General features: G+C 41.1%; 1 long non-coding RNA gene across 1 annotated transcript; it reads right to left on the bottom strand.

Annotated features, from left to right (window-relative positions):
• Positions 1-1,295: 1,295 nt before the first annotated feature.
• On the bottom strand, positions 1,296-13,313 carry LOC140708402 (uncharacterized). Its single transcript, XR_012088565.2, has 3 exons — positions 8,271-13,313; positions 6,316-6,440; positions 1,296-5,860 (listed from the first exon to the last, which is right to left on the bottom strand). It is a non-coding gene; the product is annotated as an uncharacterized LOC140708402 (long non-coding RNA).
• Positions 13,314-20,103: the final 6,790 nt, after the last annotated feature.

The raw sequence follows: 20,103 nt of genomic DNA, 5'->3' as shown, positions 1-20,103 counted from the left end.
AATAATAATAATAATAATAATAATAATAATAATAATAATAATATTGCTGTGAATGAAATAAAGCCAAAAATGACTTCTGGTTGTTGATATTTACAGAGGCAAGAGGAATGTGAGAAGTATGAATTATGATAAACTCAAAATGGCAAAAAAAAACCTGTCTAAATATTTTAACAGTTGGTATGAGTGAAGTAAAGTGGCCTGGAACAAGACATTATCCCTCACAAAATTGCAGATTGTTGTACTCTGGAAATGACAAGTTCAGAAGAAATTGTGTGCCCTAATAGTTTGGCAAGATGAAACAGAAGAAGGTATAGGCTGTAATGCAAAGATTGACCAAAGAATGTGTTAAACTACTTAGTAAACCCATCAACATAATCACCCTTTATGTCTATGCCCCAGCTACAGATACTGAAAAGAAGGAAATTGAGACCCTTTGTGGAAGTATTGAGGAAACTGATTGCATGCCAAAACAAGACATGCAAATGGCATGTGAAAGTAGAAAAAAACAGAACCAAAAATCATTGGAAGATGAGTTAGAAAGGAAGCAGGTGAGCAATTCAAGGAACTGAAGCTAACAATTTGTTTATTACAAATGTGTGCCAAACAGATAATAGCACATGTGGATGTCACTACAAAATAGAAAAGAAGTAAAAACAGAAAATGGAGAAGCTCTTCTTTCTCTGGAAAAACAAGATGGAACAGACCATGAATTAGTAATTTAGAGTAAAGCTGGAAAAGAACAATGAAACTATCATAGTGCCAAAATATAAGTCAAGAAATATTCCTGAAGAACCTGAAGACTATGTAGAGCAGCAGTCCCCAACCTTTTTAGCCCCGCGGACCGGCTGGTGAAGACAGGGCACCCCCCTGCGCTCATGCACATGCGCAAAGGAACAGCGGCGCTAGTGTGGGTGTGCGCATGCTCATGTGCAAAGGGCAGCACAGTGCTTGTGTGGGCATGCACATTCATGCGCATGTGCAAAGGGTGGTGCGGCACTCAGGGGGCACTTGTGCAGATGCGTGAAGGGGTGGGGGAGCGCTCACGTGAGTGCAGGCACTCATGGACTGGCGCAAATGGGCTGTGTGTGGGGGAGTGTGTGCGGGGGTGGGGGGAGGTCTGTCTCTGCGGCCCAGGCCAGCTCAGGTCACGGATCGCCACCAGGCCGTGGACTGGGGTTGGGGACCTCTGATTGGTTTTGCATTATTGGTTTGCATTATTAAGGTTAACTTTGAACCAGAAGAATTGTGGGAACGAAAGAACAAGAAATCTATTTCAAAAGACCCAAAAACCCAAAGGGAAATATAAACTAAGATGAGGGTCACTGGAAGGTCAACCAGAATGTATAATCTTATCAGGATAAAATAAAGACAAAATGGAAATAATCTACAGAAGAGATGTAAGGATGAAATATTCCTTTGAAGAACAATCCTCATATGAAGAACCTGCAGAATTAGAAAGTGAAGTGAAAACTGCTCTCAAAGCAACTGGAGAGCTATTTCAGGGCATGGAGGCTGAATCTATCAAAATCTTAACAAAAATGTGCCAGAAAATATGGAAAACAAAACAATGTCCCACAGATTGGAAGTATTCCATATGCATTTCAGTCCTCAAGTAAGGTGGTGCCAAAGAGGGCAACAATTCAGTTTGAATGCAGAACATATTACACAAGAGTCAGATGAAGAAGGAGTGAAAACTATCAGAAGAAACATCAATAGTTAAAGATACACAAATGGCATAAACTTACTGACAGAAGGTGGTGATGATTTGAAATAATTGTTGATGAAGGTCAAAGAGGAAAGTCCAAAGCAACTTAATGTTAAGAAGACAAAATAGCAACTGCAGAAGAATTGCATAACTTTAATATTGGTAATGGCATCAACTGATTAAAAAATACTGTATACCTTATTTCAACCAAAAAATCCAAATAGTGACTGCAGTTAAAAAAAAAAAAAAAGTAAAAAAAAAAAACCAGAAGATTGAGACTCAGAAGAGTAGCCTTGAAAGAACTTGAAAACATGTGGATACCAAGGGCAAGCTCATCTGTACTGTCAGATTCTCAATCACTCTGTAAGTATGTGAAAGTTAGACAAAAAAGAAAGCTGACAGGAAAAGATTAACTCATTAGAATGGTGGTTTGGAGAAGAATGTCATGAATACTATCGGCTGTCAGAAAGACCAAAACAAATCTGAACTTCCTCTGAGTCTTTCCTACTTTGGACATACCATGCAAATACAAGATTGCTGGAAAACACAATAGTGCTGAGAGAAGTGGGATACAGCAGAAAAAGAAGACCTAATATGCAATGGATTCACTCAAGAAAGGATGCCACAGCCTTTCATTTTCAAGACTTGAGCGGTACAGTTGATAAGAGCTTCTGGAGGTCTTCAGATTATGTTGTTGCCATAAATAAGATGGCAACATAACAGCAGCAAATTATCAGATGCAACAAATTAAAGGTCCATATTTAATCACTGGACAAAAGAAAATAGATATTGTGTTATTATGCTGTAGTGGTAGGAATATTTTGCCCCTTCCAAAATTGGTTCTGCTACATAACTGTTCTCTGCTGCATCTTGCCACTGTAAGCATCACTGCTGTACAACTGGTCTTATTTTCTTTGTGGGAATAATCACTAGCAACATTTGATCCTGCCAATGACCCTTTTGTATCACTGGGAAAATGTCTCTTTTGAAGGGCTCCTTTGCAATCAGATTCAGAAAGCATATGCTATTAATTAAGTAATTTTGCAAATTTAGAAATACAAATTACATTGTTTTCTACCCAAATAATGACTTACCAATTATTCTGCCAACTGGAATGACTTGTGGTTCTCCATAAACCTTTTCCCTTTGGCCGTTGTTTTTTTAGCTATTAATAAGGTTATAGTCGGTCCCTTTGATTGAAAAACTCTTGGCCAGAATAACTGTTTAGCCTAAAAAAGAAAACTGAAACCCTTAAACCCAATATCTTTGCAAAATCCCTTTGAAACCAAATCTTGTCTCCTTTTTAAGGGAAACATTTTTCCAATTGTGTGAATGTCATTTTTCAATATCAAGGTTTTTTAAAGGAGGCTTGAGGCCAAAAGGTTCTGCCTCTCTTTCATGCACACCTTTACAAAAGATCTGTCCACACCATTTGCCTTTGAAAATAAATTTGTATCAGATCCCAATCAGTGTAAAATTAAGACTATACCATTCAAAGAACTTAAAATTAAGACTTGTACCATTCAGAGGACACAATCAAGAAAAGGGTGGTTAAAAGAATGACTCAGATCTACTTACTAGCCTAAGTAGAGTAGACCTATTGAATGAATAGTGTTTGTTTAGGTAACACTTTTGTGAGTCCCAATCATTCAGTGATTGCTGTTCCCAGGACATTCAGCTGCATTGGAGGACAGGCCTGTGTACGCTCTGAGGTAGCCGGCTGCTCTCAGATGGGCAGAGGACACGATGCTCCTGCCACCAGGGCTGACATAAGATTCGGTCCTCTTGTTGGTATAGTCAGTTTCTGTGGGAAAAATGGCAGCTGTGGTTGAGGGAGAGGTGCCATCTTGCGGTTTCCGACACACATCCAATTTCTGAATCTGGCCGTGCCAGATTCCAATGGGCAATAGTCCAACATTTGTGTCAGTCTGAAACAGGAGAGGCATGCTGGCATGTCAGATTAAGGAGAGTAAGGTTTTAGTTCTTCTTTCTCAGTCATGAAGTCAAGGCCTTTAGTGTCAGTTAAAACCTTTGTCTTCTGACAGGATGTGACACCACACATGAACATAATAGAGTTACAGCTCTGGAGTCAAGTGTTTGCTGTAAGCAAGCAACTTTAGCAACTGTCACCTCACAAAATTCAGAATATCCTGGACTGAAGCCCAGAGTTGTTTCCAACTTGCACCCAGTTATCACATGGGTTAAACAATATTTTTCCCAATTCAATTAGAACTAGAAGGATTTATTCCAAGTCTCACATGCTGGATTCCAAAACAGACACATTGTAAGGCTGACAGAAGAAACAAGAGCATTGGGCAAAGTCTTACAGCAAACTCTTCACAATTTATGCGATGGGAAGTTCTGTTTTTAATCTGACTAGGCTGAGTCTCAAGGTAAACTGGAAATCATAAAGTGAAAAAAAGAACATATAAACATTGCAGTGCTTCATGTTAGTGAACTAAAGTGGACTGGAACAGGATATTTTCAGTCAGACAACTACAAAGTATTGTGTTCTACTCTGGAAATTACAAACTCAGAAGAAATGGAGTGGCTCTAATACTGAAGCAAGTTGTAGCACAGCCAGTTAGGGGCTATAATGCAAAGTCTGACCAAATACTATCTGCAAACTTCTGAGAAAACCTATCAACATAACAATCATTCAAGTCTGTGTTCCAGATAAAGAAGATGAAACTGAAAGCGTGTACACAAAAATCCAAGAGGAAATTGTTCACACACCAAAACAAGACATGCTTAATCATAGGTGACTGGAATGCAAAAATAGGGAACAAAGAAGAAGCGGCATTTGATCCTGCTAATGATCACAATCTTTGACTGATATTATATAGCAGATACAAGTTTTAACCCAAAAACTAATTATTTGTTAAATATCAGTGTAATATGCATGCTCTTCCTAATGTTGCTATTTTTACACCACTGCTGACATTATTTCAAATATCTGGTTACAATATTCTATAAAGTTCTGTGCCACTGTTTTATTTATTTATTTATTTATTTATTTATTTATTTATTTATTTATTTATTCATTCATTCATTCATTCATTCATTCATTCTATTTATATCCCGCCTATCTGGTCTTGAGACCAGTCTAGGCGGCTTACAAATCCCCCGATGACTATGGGGACCACTGAAATGTGTTTCATCCACAAACAAGTTATTTCTATTGCCAGATCTCTGTATTTTGTTAACTTGTCCAATGCTTTATCTTCAGCTCTGCCATCACCTGGAATTGCAATGTCTATTCAGACATGTCTTTGTTCTGTTATGTCTAGTGTGTTAAGCTCAAGATATCTGTTTGAATCCAAAAGTCCCACAAGATTTCAACTTGGTCGTTTTCTGACATTTTCTCTACTAGATGTTCCCACAGATTCTTGCATGCTGGCAGATTATATTTTGTACATCATGCCCAGTGTAATACCCTGTTTCCCTGAAAAGAAGACCTAACCAGAAAATAAGCCCTAGTATGATTTTTCAGGATGTTTGTAATATAAGCCCTACCTGAAAAATAAGGTATCTTTAGCATAAAGGACCACAAGATGGTCTTCTTTAAATCAATCCAATGAAGCATGATACCTAGGATTTTGCATTATCTCAAAGAAAGAGAGAAAGGGAGAATGGTTTAGTAGTTCATGTCAGAGTAAGACTAGGAGGACCGAGAATGCATTCAAATCCTCTTTGAGGCATTGAAGTTCATTAAGTGGTGTTGTTGGGTTAATCACTCCATTTCTGCCTGCCTTCACTCTCAGAGTTGCTCAGGACTCAAAAGAGGAAGCAGCCATAACTGGGATTGCTCCATTCAGCTCATTGGTCGAAAAGCAGGTTGTGTTTGAAATAAATAAATAAATAAATAAATAAATAAATAAATAAATAAATAAATAAATAAATAAATAAATAAATAAATAAATAAATAAATAAATAAATAAATAAATCAGTACCCATTTCCTACCACAAGGATAGTGAAATCATGCTGACTTAAAATTATGCCCCACTCCCAGTCTACTCGGACGAGGAGAACATATGAGGCAACACAGTCTTCATTTGGTGATTTATTATTAATTTAGAGCAAAAGGAAGTACCCCAGACAGAGACAAGCTCAAGCTAGCCAAAGGTCTTCCTAATGAAAGGCAACACTCTTTCCTGCAAAAACCAATACAGAGAAAATGACACAAGTTGTATTAAGAAACAAAGGAACAACAGAAAGACTTTTAGAGGAGGTTTATACTGTTAACTAAATCAAGCAAAAGCTGAAACAATTAATGTATTGCACATTGTGCAGTATATCATCTTAATGATCAAATGAAAGGACTTCATATCGGTTTGACTTTATTAAAGTGACATGAGACATTTACTCAAGAAGTGAACGGAGCTGACATTAGGGAGGATGACAGGGCAAAGCTGGAGGCGGATCAGAGGGACCATCTTGTGGGGAAGTTTCCAAATGCATGCTGTCCTTCGACTTTCTTTGATAAATTCTTAACTTTCCCCCCTTACGGTGCTTGGAAATTCTTCTGCTGTGAACAATCTTTAGAAAAATATCTCCAGCTCCCATTAGAGGAATCACACTAACACCTGAAAGGAAAATGAATACATACCTAGGAAGTTAACACACCTTGGTGAGATCAACAAAGCCTCAGCATAAGAAACGATGCAATGGAGTGCAATGAGAAGGATAAATCAGGTAGGTTGGAGCACGTCAGTCTTCCCTCTTGTGTACATGCTGCAAATTGAAATGTCTCCACTTTAAATGAGTCTGAGAATTCAATTCCATCCAACTGATCCTCAAAGACGACAATAAAATGCTATAAGTTTCCTTGCCCTTATATTACGAGCTGTTTGGAAAGCTCAGTGGTTTAGGTACCTGTCTGTAGAGCCAAAAACTGGGAGTTCAATTCCCCCACTGTACCTCCTGGGAGTTGAGCCAGCCTGTGTGGTGCTGCTTATATACCACCCAATAGTGCTTAAAGCACACTCTGGGCACTTTACATTTTAATTGTGCAGTCTACACATTGCTCCCCCCCCCCCCATGAGCTGGATACTCCATTTGGAAGGCTAAGTGAACTGCAAACTCCCTACCTGGGATTGAACCTGGGTTGTGAGCAGAGATTTCGTTGCAATATTTCAGTTTAGCCACTATGCCATGAGACTCCTATATGTGTCAACAACACATACGCTACACATACACGTATCAACAACAACAGCAACTCTACTGTTGTTCCAGCATCAACCATAATTCAAATATCCAAACACTGAAAGGAAAGCTTTCTTGAGGCATTATTAAACTTTAAAAATTGTGAAAGTAAAATTTATGAAAGTAAAATATTGACAGTGTTCAGACATACATATCTGAAAAGATTTTTTTAAAAGCCAGAGGTATGTGGGAGGCGTGTTCCATCTGCATACAGTTGATTACCCAACCCATCGTGTTTAAGCCAGGATTAAGTCTTTACTTAGCTGCCATTTCATGTCATGCCCAAACTGGGAAATAAGTTACTGTACTTCCAAACTCTGGGATATCAGTATATAGCATTATTCTCCACTACTACTGAGTTCCATTTCTATTGTCATCAGAAAATGCCTCACAAGGTATGAAACAGCCTAATATGGAGTCATATCTTTGGCCCATCATTGACCATGTGATCCAGGTAGTTTGGGAGTGGCCATCTTGGGCTTCAGACAGAAAAGAAACCTGACATCACTAATTGGAGACAACACAAATTAAACATTGGACTTAATGTATGAAAAGCATGGATATGGCCGCTAAGCCAGGCACACAACATGCCCCCAAAAATCAAATATATTTTGCTGGTGTAAAATCAAAACATAAATAAATGGCCTGCATGTTTCGCATCCTTTTGTTGTCACAAATCATCCATTTTATTTTTCACATTGGACAAATCTCATCAAAATACCTGGATGTACTTAGCCCCACTATATCAAAACTGTGTTTTATGCAGCTAGCAAGAAGGAAATATGTTATGCTTCCTCTAAGGGAAAAGATGCAAGACTTTCCCCTCCCCAGATTATAAGCATCTCCTTTCTTTATTGCTAGTAAAGCTAAAACAACCATAAAAAATAATTACATCTGTGACAAAGTACAATAAAGGCCAGATCCTCAGCTGCCATAAATCAGCATAAAGCCATTAGCTTTCAGGGAATTATGTTGTTGATTTACATCTGATGAGGATCAGATACTAAGGCTTTAAGGACTTATCTCCCTAATCATTAAAGACAGCTAGAAAATTATATTTAGCCACAACCAGCAAGCTAACCTTGTATCATTGGGCTATATTTGTAAATTTCCTGAACTCGTCCATCATCAAGATTTAATTAACCCCTAATCAAAATTATATAACTCCAACTACTGCTGCCAGACTTTCCATAGTCGATTGAAATCTAACAAGGGTTGGGAAATGACTATGTGAACATACATTGTGCATGGCGATAGTAGCACTAATTAACCCAAGGAACTCACCGCTCTGAGAAGCTGGAGGAAGGAGCCAGAGTTCAAAAGAAATGAGGTAAAATTCAGACAAGCGTATTCACTCACTTAGCAAATGAAGAGGCTTATTTATTCACCGTGTGTAGGTTGGTGTGAATAACAGTAGATTGTCACTTCATCCATTCTGGGTGATGTGCAGGCAGCATGGAGGAGATTCTGGGAGGGAGATAGCTCCTCTTCCCACATATTCAGAAAAGAATCAGCCTTCCTGAAGCTACCGGTAATGACACTGGCGCTTGGGAGTCTGTAACTGCAACGGTAAAAAGAGAGGAGTGACCTATGTTGCAGGAAGGAATAACGAAGGGCCAGGCAGACTGCTGAAACATTTGAAATCTTATTTGGTCATGACGCAGTCTTTTCATGGTCAACTGGATCAGCACTGTCTACCTAAGAGACCTTCTGATGGCCTCTGTTTGTTGCAAATTAAACCTGGAAATTTAAGCAAAGCTATGTCAACGGCAAATGTGCTACTTCTTAGGTGGCAATCTAGTTTAGCAAGCACACCTTACATCCTGAGAATCTAACATACCAGAGGTATTGCTTACCACCCCATCCCAAGAACCCTCCCCTCTCTAAAGCCACCCTTCTCTTTGTCTGCATGGAAGCGGGAAACAGAGTAGAGCCTTTGAACAAGAAATGTCCCAGACAGCCATGAGAGCCATGGAGCAGAATCCTGTTCATCCATTCCGCTCATGCAATGGTCTTTTGCATTAATGGTACAACATTCACAGTGAATGTACAAGGAGGTATCTAGGATCTCTTGTCACTCCACCACAAGTCGACTGGATTCAGCTTTTGTCCTATAGTAAGGTTGGCCAGCCATCCCGAAATGGCCCATCCAAGAGCCAATTTTGTCTCCCTAGATCTTATAGTAGCCCCCCCCCCGTTGTGATTTTCTTTACATATTTTGTCAAAATTGGTAAGGTTAGCTACTGGTTTTGAGGAAGCAGCAAAAACGGCATACATGTGCACACAAGGCTATTGCTTTAGAGCAGTGATTCACAAACTTGGGGCCCTAGATGTTTGTAAACTGCAACTCCCAGAAGCCATTGCCAGTACAACTAATGGTGAGTTTTCTGGGAGTTGCAGTCCAAGAACCTCTGGGGATCCAAGGCTGGGAACCCCTGCTTCAGAGGAAAATGATCACAATTCTTTCTGGCCACCAAACACACACACACACACACACACACACACACACACACCCCAAATCTTTGGGATCTCCCTAACATAGTGGTTCCCAAATTTGGGCAACCCAGATGTTCTTGGATTGCAATTCCCAAAAGTCTTCACCTGCAGCTGTTCTGGCTGGCGCTTCTGGGAGTTGCAGTCCAAGAATACCTGGATTACCCAAGGTAGGGAACCACTGCCCTAGTGAGATCCAAAGGGTTAGAAAAGAAAAGAAAAAAGCCTAGACACTATCATCTAACACTGGTCTACCAAAAAAAAAAATGAAAACAATATTTCTTACAAAAGAAGAGACTTCTTATTCCATCTGCTCTACCCTCCAGTCTTTTTCTCACTATTCGCAGTGTTAAGAACAACATTTCCTTTCCTTTAAACAAAAATGAAACCAAGAATTTCTAGCCCAGAAGCTACATGAAAATATTCCAGGGTGTCGGATGCAAACCACATGAGCAATGCTGCTTCATCCAGAGACTTATAAGCCCCCTGTGGTGGGAGCTGAGAGCATCTGTGGAGGCGATAAATCCCGTGGACCTGCAGGTGGCCCCGAGATATCATCTGCTAGTCCTTCTCAGGAGAAGGCAGGATATTGTGCTCGATGAGGGGTTGGCTCTCAGATCATGACTGTGGTCTGGCATATGATTCCCACAGAAAGACACCATGAAGAATCTAGATGAGAACCATTATTTTCCACACAAGCAGAGGAAAAGGATGAGCAAAGTTGCTTTGTTTTGGCATTTCTTCCTTTTTCAGAACGTGTTCTATTCGCAGTTGGCTGGAGCACCAAGCCCTGAAGAAATCTTTCCTGTAGTTTTGGTTACTAATTCCAGCCCTTCAAATGTAGACAATGCTTATAAAATAAAGCTACACTTTCCCCCTGCCGTCACTCCTTCATCAGTTGCTTTCATCTCATCTATATGCTTCACTTCTATTTATCTTTCATCACAATGGGGCCAATCCAACGGATACCAAGGAAGTCAGTGAGAGGGTTCCATGCTGATTTCACTTGTCTGGGAATAATGCACGTTGCTTCCAGGAATCAGAAGCCCATGGAATGAATTGTTTCTTGTGAAATCAAAACCCACCACTTTGTTCCAAGATTTTATAATGCTGGATTGAGGTGGAAAGGAAAACTGCCTTTGGCCATGTTCAAATCACTGGTCCCTCTAATCCAGTGCTTCCCAACCTTGCATCCCCAGATGTTCTTGGACTACAGTTCCCAGAAATCCTGGCAAGCACAGCTAGTGGTGAAAGCTTCTAGGAACTGCAGTCCAAGAACACCTGGGAACCCAAGGTTGGGAACCACTGATCTAGACCCAGGCCATTCATACAGAGTGGGCAGACATCTTGTCATGGGGACTGAGGCATTGGGAGAGGAGACAGTTCACCACGTGCACACATGCCCTGTGGTACCACATAACTGTTCCCTGAATTGGCCACCTCACCTTGCCTAACAGTAGGACTGGCCCTGTTTTAGTAGCAGGAAGATGTAAACACTATTCTCTGATTCTGAAATATTGTGTAATATATCAGAGATAAGCATAGAGAAGAGCTTTCACAGCACCCCCATCTTCAGTTTAGGGCCCAAAACACATATTAGTGTGACCAGATAGGCAGGATAGAAATAAAATAAATAAATAAATAAATAAATTAGAGGAAGCTTATGACTGGAAAAGAGAAAAATGTTAACCTATGTGAGTGACACAGCACAGACGTCTTTCACTCAGGAGACTGTGCAAGTTGGCTTCGTTTGCTTGGTGACTGGCCTTCAGGAATCAGGATATAAGCAAGGGGTTCCTTTAAAGGAACAGGGACACACCATTTCAGTCATATCTCTGCAACATTAAAGGGCTTTCAGCCTTAATGACAGTCTCTCTCTAATGTTTATTTTCAGCTTAGGAAAAAGTTGTGTTTTTTTGGTCTACAATTCCAGACCCCACCCCACCCCAGTCCATATGGTCAATGACTTTGCTGGCTGGAACATTCTGGATATTGTAGTCCGAAAAGGAAAGTTTTTCCAAGGCCTCATCTGGAAGCACATTAAATCTCTGAAAGAAGCTATTGTACCACTTAGGATGAAAACAGAATTTGTAGCTGCAACTCTGAGGAATAGTGGAATCTTCCCCAACGGACAACTCAGGTTGAGGGATCTTTAAGTGCCATTCCACAAATACGTTTTTGTTTAGAGGAGCCTGTATCCCCAAGAAAGTGACTGTTTTTGTAGTGCTGGCAGACAAGAACTTCTCAGAAAGCAATGCAGTACACCATTGTGGAAGATTTATTTTACTGCTGTATTGTAAGACTTATTTGATAAGGCTGATGTTTTATTGAGTGTGTAGGGTGTTGAATGGTTGAAATTCCTGCAGACTTAGGAATGTTCTGGGCTGCCATAGGCCTATAATCACCCTCTCTCCAAGCATAGCTATACTGCAAATGTTTATTGACTTTATACCACATTAACTGTCATGGCTTCCCACAAAGAATCCTGGATGTGGCAGTATGGTCAGCCAGAATATAAAACAGATTTTTTTAAAAAAAAACACCACTTGTCAACTAACACACAACTTTATGGCTGAAATCCAGTACTAATCCACAACTAGAGTAGGCCCATTGAATCAGTGGTGATTTGGTAAAGCAATTCCTCCTTAAATTCCAGTGACTCAATGGGCCTCCTCCAGTTACAACTTACTGCTAGATTTCAGCCAATATATCTAATACTGCAACTATGAAAACTTTAAAACAAATGTTCTCATATATTTTGAAACGAAACAAGCAAAGAAAACTGGTAGAGAAGGAGGGGAAAGAGGGAAAAACTATCCTTGGATAGATGTAGAATTAAAGAATTATAGAATGGTTGAGTTAGAAGGGGCTTTTAAGGCCATCAACTCCCTGCTTAATGTGCCAACCCCCTGCTCTGCAGCTGATTTGCAGAAGAGCTAACACTATCTTATAGACCTGTGAACCAGTCTGAAACATGCCAGTTCAGAAGCCACTCACCAAAACGTTCACCTGATCATTTCATTATGCAAAATGGGGTGAAAAATGGGAACTTTTTTCCTTGCCTCTCCAGTCTGCTTCTTGTGCCCATGTTGTCAGAGTTTAATAACATAAACTCCTAGGGACTGGGGCCCATCCTTTGCTGTTTATGCTGTAAAGGACAGTGTACACTGATGACACTATTTAATGAAGATGTCTTGTAAATTTGGAAAGGCAGCTACCACTCAGAAATGAGTGTTTCAATAAATAAATAAATGCATTAAAAGGGCCACCATTTTCAACCCCACTCTCCTCTTTGAGGAGACAGGAAAGCACAGGGCCTGGGGTCAAATAAAAACCTGCTTATGTAAAATGTTTAATAAACGAGTTTACAAATAACCATGCTTTCATAAAAGAATTAAAAAGAAGGTTTGCTAGATTAGTAACTATGACAACCCGATCTGCAGGGTGTCAGCTGTCCTAATTATGTAAGAATTTTCTATTTTAACAACTCTTCTGTCCCTCTTTCCTACAACCAGATCTTTCAACGCCTTACAAACCCACAGGGGGAAAGCCCTGGCTCCAACTTTCAGTGCTCCTTTGCTGCCACCCAGCGGTCCTTGACAAGAGAATTTAACTCTGTGCAAGGAAAACACAAAAGCAGAAAAACAAAAACAAAACAACAAAAAAGTAACCCTGTTGGGATTCATTTTTACAGCGCTCAGTTTGCTATCAAAATTTGCCATTTGAAAGGGGCAGATTTTTACACCTCATAAAATGAACCATGTGTTTGGTTCTTTTAAAAAATGGAAGTTTATCCCAAAAGTGTTCCCCCGTCTCTGCCTACTGATAGTTACAAACCAAAGTAAAAAAAAGAGAAAAGCCACACTGTGGGAGAAGAGAACACACTCTTGTTGGCACTTGCAGCACTTCCGTACCGCATGGAGGACAGCAGGCAGCAAACAATGTGCTGTGGAGGTGCACACCAAAGTAAACATGAAGGGAACATTTGCTTTCACTGGCTAAAATCCTGCAGCTTAGCAGAATAAGTTGCAACTCAAGCAGGCCCTTTGGCATCCCTTGCCCTTTCAGAGGAGATGGGTAGAAATTGACATGAACCACCAGTTCGCCAGTTCACGTTGGTTTGCCCTTTGGATGAACAGTTGTCTGGTGGTTCCCAGCCCTGCCTCCTTTGGCCGGTGCCCACTCAGAGGCAGAACTGCAGCTTCCCTGTCCCAGCGCCTCCAGGCACCGCTTCTGAGTGGGTGCCCACTGGAGAAAGTGGGGCTGGGAACCGTTGGACACCTACCTGTTCATCAGGTGCACAAACCACCGAACCAGCAGTCCGTGCCCATCTCTAGAGGTGAGTCTCCAAGTCTGCACTGATTCAATGGGCCTTTTCTAGTCTACTACAGGATTTCAGCCTCTGATGACCTAAAGTCCTCGATTATGGGCACCAACCACAACACCTTTCATCTTATTTAGAGGAGCGAATATAGGCTGAAATGATGTCCGCTAGACCTGTGGTCCCCAGCCTTGGGCCTCCAGATGTTCTTGGACTTCAACTCCGAGAAATCCTGGCCAGAAGAGGTGGTGGTGAAGGCTTCTGGGAGTTGTAGTCCAGGAACATCTGGAGGCCCAAGGTTGGGGACCACTGCGCTAGATGCAACATTGGAATGTTCCAGCCGGGCTGAAGGAGCTCCAATGAGTAGAACACTAGAAAATGGAGAGGGATGAAACTTATCATGCTGTACAATAACACAGCTATATCACTCTGATTCCACTAACTGTCATGGCTCCATTATTAGGAATCCCAGGTTCTGTAGTTTGATGAGAGACTTACAGTATTTTAGAGCATTGCTCTGCAGTTCGCTCCCCTGAACTGCAGCCAAGAATTCTAACTACCTCATCAAGTCAGAGGCACAGGATTCTCTTACAATTGAGCCACCACCAATGGAGCCATGACACTGGCATCATAGTGATATACCTGTATATTACAAAGACACCTTCAGCGTCAAAGAGGAAACATTGTGAAGAGAGTGAAAGAGGAATGAAAGGTTAGAAAAACTGCTGGTCTACGCTTTGTGAAGATCTGGGATAGTGTCACAAAACATTTGGTAATAAGTATTATCTAAAAGCAGTCTTTTAATTCCCGCTATGCATCTGGAGAAACTGAAGCAGAATAATGACGGTAAGCATTGGCACTTGTGTGCGATTCCTCCCTGCCCCCATTACCTGTTTCCAAAAAAGGGCGTGGGCTATTTGGTTTTGGTTTGTTGTATTTTATGATCTTTTAATTTACCCTTTTGCACCAACCAAAGCTCAGTGTATCCCTCAAAATTAAAACCTAACAGATGCCTCAGCCTTTTCAAGTGAAATCTGAAAGGATCCTTTGACATTCAGTTACACAGCAGACTTCTGCAGAGGTAGGAGAGGTTACAAAAATGAATGTGTGAAAGTTGAGAATATTCCAATATCACTTTAAAAAAAAAAGAGGTCAGTGTTGGGTGGGTGATACAATGGCAGAGAGGACCACATTAGAGCCTGCTTGAAGCAACTAGACAAAAATATGGTTGTAACAAACAAGAGGACAACCTTGGTGGATTGGAAAGAAATGGAATGAGGAGAGAATTAGGACAGGCATTTGGAATGGATCCAGAAAAAAAATGCAGCCATTCTGGAAATGTGTGAGATTCCAATCTTACCACCATGGTAATGAGAGAATTTATTGATACCCCCTTAGCATTAAGGAGTATTACAATTTGAGGAGTGGCCTGGACAATCAGTGGGAAGATACAAAGAGGACCTGTGGTGGTCCTTGCACAAGAAAGTTCTTCGGTCTCTACAGAATAATCTCATCTTCATTTTACTCCTTATTTTTGTAACTGTCTTTGTGGACCTAAAACATTGCAGCCACTATCATCTGGATACCGATGGCTGGAGGAGATTAGGGTGCTGTTCTGAGTGGCGGTGCTGCCAGATAGGGCCACTTGAAACCTCAGGGAATTGCCATGCTTTTCCTGGAAGGAGGAGACCATTTGGTTTCCATGTGTGAAGGGGATCTCTGCCCATCTCAGCTGGCAACAGAGTTAAGTGGCTCAGCACAATGGTGGGGATGGAAGGATGTTGGCTGTTTCAGATACCATGGTGGGCATAAATGCATCCACCAACTGGGTCTCTTCCCAACAAACTCCTATTTTGTTGTACATCAGTATTGGGCTAGCTGTCCCAACTGGAGCCTTACAGAGTGGAATGGAATTGTCATGATTCGTGAGCATTCTTGTTGAAGAAGCCGCAGCAACATGGGCACAAAGCCTGAGGAAAGATTTCCCATTCCCAGCTCTTGCCTGTCACATAGCATCACACAGAACCACCACCTGGTCTCATGTTTAGGGCTTCTAATCTCTAGAAATGGGATGCTGCTGATCCGGCAACCTCACAGTCTAGCTTTCTGGAGGAAATCCCACTTTATCAAGACCATGGATTATGAGAGTTAATGTTAGCCCAAGAAAACTTAAGCCAAAATAGCTTTCAATAGTCTTTGCTATTTTGTAAGGATAACATAGATGTCTGCGAGCAAGAAAGAAAGTGGAGATAATGCCAGAGGCTTTTGCAGGGGGACAATCCAAAGTGCCTCAGGGCAGTGTAGCCAGAAGATAGTTACTTAGGTGTTCGCTAAATATACACAGCAAAGACCAGATTGGTAGAGATAAATAAGAGCTGCAACAAAATGTTGCAGTACACTTTTTCCTTCCTAAAATAAGTGCCTCAGAGTTTCAGCCAGATATTTCCTCCTCCAGCATATGCCATTCCGTCCTTCCCCAGTGACAGTTTTGAAAGCCTTAAGAGAGATCTACTGGCCTTAGAGCAGTGGTCCCCAACCTCAGGCCTCCAGATGTTCTTGGACTACAACTCCCAGAAGCCTTCACCACCACCTCTGCTGGCCAGGATTTCTGGGAGTTGAAGTCCAAGAACATCTGGAGGCCCATGGCTGGGGACCACTGCCTTAGAGGGCATACCTATCAGAAAACCAGACTAGAACTTGACAAGAAAAGAATAGCTCCTTGTGGCGATCACCCTGCTTTGGATCATGTAGGAGGTTGTTTGCATACAACAATGGGAGCCATTGGGAGGCGGAGCCAGAGGAACTAGAAGGGAGGGGGTGAGTCAGAGTCTAGAGAAGTTCAGTCAGTGAGAGTCAGAGACGAGGGTCAGAAGTAAGAGTTTGTCTGTGAGAGGTAGGGAGTGTGGCAGAGCTAGGAGCTAAGAGTGAAACAATCCTTTGGCCATGTAAACCCCACACTCCTCATTTCCCATCACCATACAACTAATTTGAGTACTATCTGATGAATACTCTTTTATTTTATTTATTTATATAAAATATTTTTAACCCACCGTTCTCCTGAGAAAAAGGACCCAGGAAATTAAAAGATAATATTCATGAACAAAACCATGAGTTTTTAAAGGTACCGTAAATCATCAAAAGGCAATATTCAAGCCAAAAACTCTTTGGGAAGACCCTGTCTATAGACCCATCCCTTGCTGTCCCACCATGCACATGAAATGGACATTCAGCATTCAATCACTACCACACTGCCTGCCCTCATTAAGATTGAGAAGAGGGGAGGCTTCCAGTGTGGATGAAATTTGACAGAGTCCTTTGGCCATGTGAGAAAACACAAGAAGCATGGCCAGGAAGCAACAGCAAAGCCTGGGGGAAAAATTGGTGAGAAGAACCAGATTCCCAGTCATGGGAATGTGGCCTCTGTAAACAGGTCATGCTCCAGAAAGATGGGTCTGGTAGAAGAGGGTTCAAAAAGGAGAAGAGAAGAGTGGGATGAAGACAGGTGAGATTGTGAGGCAGATACAGTGGTGCCTCGCTTAACGATTGCCTCACTTAACGAGGAAATCACTGTACGATTAGGTTTTTGTGATTGCTTTTGCGATCGCAAAACGATGGTTTAAATGGTTTTTTTCCCGTTTAAAAAGCAGTCTATGCCCCCAGCCAGGGAGATACTTTTTTAACACAAGTGTCAAATTGAGATGCCATCTTAACAATCCAAATTTTTGGACTAACCTCTCAGAAATCCTACTATTGATACTATGAGAGTTTTAGTCCAAGCAGGTGGAAAGCAGCAGGTTGTGGAATGTTAGGCTAGTGCTAGAGACTGGCCTGGACCAGAAGAGTCTGAGTAGAACAGTGGTTCCCAACTGCGGCTCCCCAGATGTTCTTGGACTACAAGTCCCAGAAATCTTGACCAACATAGCCAGTGGTGAAGGCTTTCAGAGTTTTAGTCCAAGAACATCTGGGGGGGCAGGGTTGGGAACCACTGGACTAAATAGGTCCCTCAAGAAAGGAAAGTAGATAATCCAAATGCAAGGCACAAGCAATTTGGCCAAGAGCTTAATGCGAGCATAGTCTTGAGTTGATTGCCTTGATTAGTCTGAGTCTCTAAATCTTCACTTCCAAACTTTTGTCTTGTTAATCAGAATCCTCTTTTTGTCTTTCTTATTAATTTTTTTGGCTAGGGCTGGCTGGATAGCTCACAGAGTTGGAGTCAGGGGTGAAGAATTTGGTTCCTCTCCCCGAGTTGTCCCCAGAAGAAAGAATGGTAAACCACTTACTCCTAGGAAACTCTGGGAAAGGTTGCCAAAACTTAGAATGGATTTGAAAGCTGAATGTCTTGATCTGCTTATGTGTGAGAGATTCTTAATTGGTTAGATGATGACACTTATCCTTTGTCCCCATCCACCTTTCCATCTTTCAGTCTGGACTGGGCAAAAATTTCACCCTGATGGCAGTTTTTGAAATAACGTTATTGGTTTTGTGGTAGTTTTGTTTTTACTGTTACTACTTGTGTTTTATTCTTTCTTCATCACAGCAAAATGATCATCCTCCTTTCTCAATTGTTCCCCAAGCCATCTTTCCATCACATCGTATTTGTTACTTATTTGAATTTGTGTCTTGATCTCAATTTTATTTCACTAACACTTCTAGTGGCTCTTCCCTTGGCCCTTTTATGTGAGAAACACACATTTTGGGACATTTTTTTTTTCAGTTTTGTTTTAATTTGCTTTCAGTCTCTCTTGTTTAGCGTGTTTCTTTTGTTTTAACAAATTCCTAGTACACATATGGATTTGGATGATGGATTATGGAGAAAGCCAGCGAGTTCCAGAAAAATAGCAAATTCTGCTTCATTGTCTATGCAAAAGCCTTTGACTGTGTAGACCACAGCAAACTATGGCAAGTCCTTAAAGAAATGGGAGTGCCTGACCACCTTGTCTATCTCCTGAGAAACCTATATGTGGGACAGGAAGCAACAGTTAGAACTGGATATGGAACAAGTGATTGGTTCAAAATTGGGAAAGGAGTACAACAAGGCTGTATATTGTCCCCCAGATTATTTAACTTATGTGCAGAATACATCATGCGGAAGGCTGGACTGGAGGAATCCCAAGCCGGAATTAAGATTGCAGGAAGAAATATCAACAACCTCCGATATGCAGATGATACCACTCTGATGGCAGAAAGTGAGGAGGAATTAAAGAACCTCGTAATGAGGGTGAAAGAGGAGAGTGCAAAAAATGGTATGAAACTCAGCATCAAAAAAACTAAGATCATGGCCACTGGTCCCATCACCTCCTGGGAAATCGAAGGGGAAGATATGGAGGCAGTGACAGATTTTACTTTCTTGGGCTCCATGATCACTGCAGATGGAGACAGCAGCCACGAAATTAAAAGACGCCTGCTTCTTGGGAGAAAAGTGATGACAAACCTTGACAGCATCTTAAAAAGCAGAGACATCACCTTGCCAACAAAACTCCAAATAGTCAAAGCTATGTTTTTTCCTGTAGTGATGTATGGAAGTGAGAACTGGACCATAAAAAAGGCTGACCACTGAAGAATTGATGCCTTTGAATTGTGGTGCTGGAGGAGGCTCTTGAGAGTCCCCTGGACTGCAAGGAGAACAAACCTATCAATTCTAAAGGAAATCAACCCTGAGTGCTCACTGGAAGGACAGATCCTGAAACTGAGGCTCCAATACTTTGGCCATCTCATGAGAAGAGAAGACTCCCTGGAAAAGATGCTATGTTAGGAAAGTGTGAAAGCAAGAGGAGAAGGGGACGACAGAGGATGAGATGGTTGGACAGTGTCATTGAAGCTACCAACATGAATTTGACACAACTCCGGGAGGCAGTGGAAGATAGGAGGGCCTGGCGTGCTCTGGTCCATGGGGTCATAAAGAGCCGGACATGACTAAATGACTAAACGACAACGAGCACACATATACTACATATGAATTACAGTTTGCATTTGTAGGAATAATTTAGAAAAACAGTGTTTTACCAAACTTAAGTACATTCATAAACATATTTTAAAAATAGATGGATCTGTTTGTATGAAACTTGACAGGAATCATAATCTTTGAAAGTACTACAATGATGCCAAATTTCATGTATTTTTATGATAAAACAAAATGAAACAAAACAAAAGTTTATGGGTTTGGGGGACAAACTAGCACATGGGAAAAACCTGGATCTATTATTTGGGTGTAGTAATCCTGTACAAACTGGTTCTTGTGTATTCACTTTTCAGGAACATAAAAAAGTTACAACTATTTTAATTTCTCAATGGAAATAAATGAGAAGTGTGAAGATTTGAGCTTCCAAATTTCAGTTCCAATTCAAATCCATATCGGATCCAATCAGGTCTGAACTGACC

Source organism: Pogona vitticeps, chromosome 1 (genome assembly GCF_051106095.1).
Source record: "Pogona vitticeps strain Pit_001003342236 chromosome 1, PviZW2.1, whole genome shotgun sequence".
NCBI lineage: Eukaryota > Metazoa > Chordata > Lepidosauria > Squamata > Agamidae > Pogona > Pogona vitticeps.
This window is presented reverse-complemented; position numbering and strand designations above follow the sequence as displayed.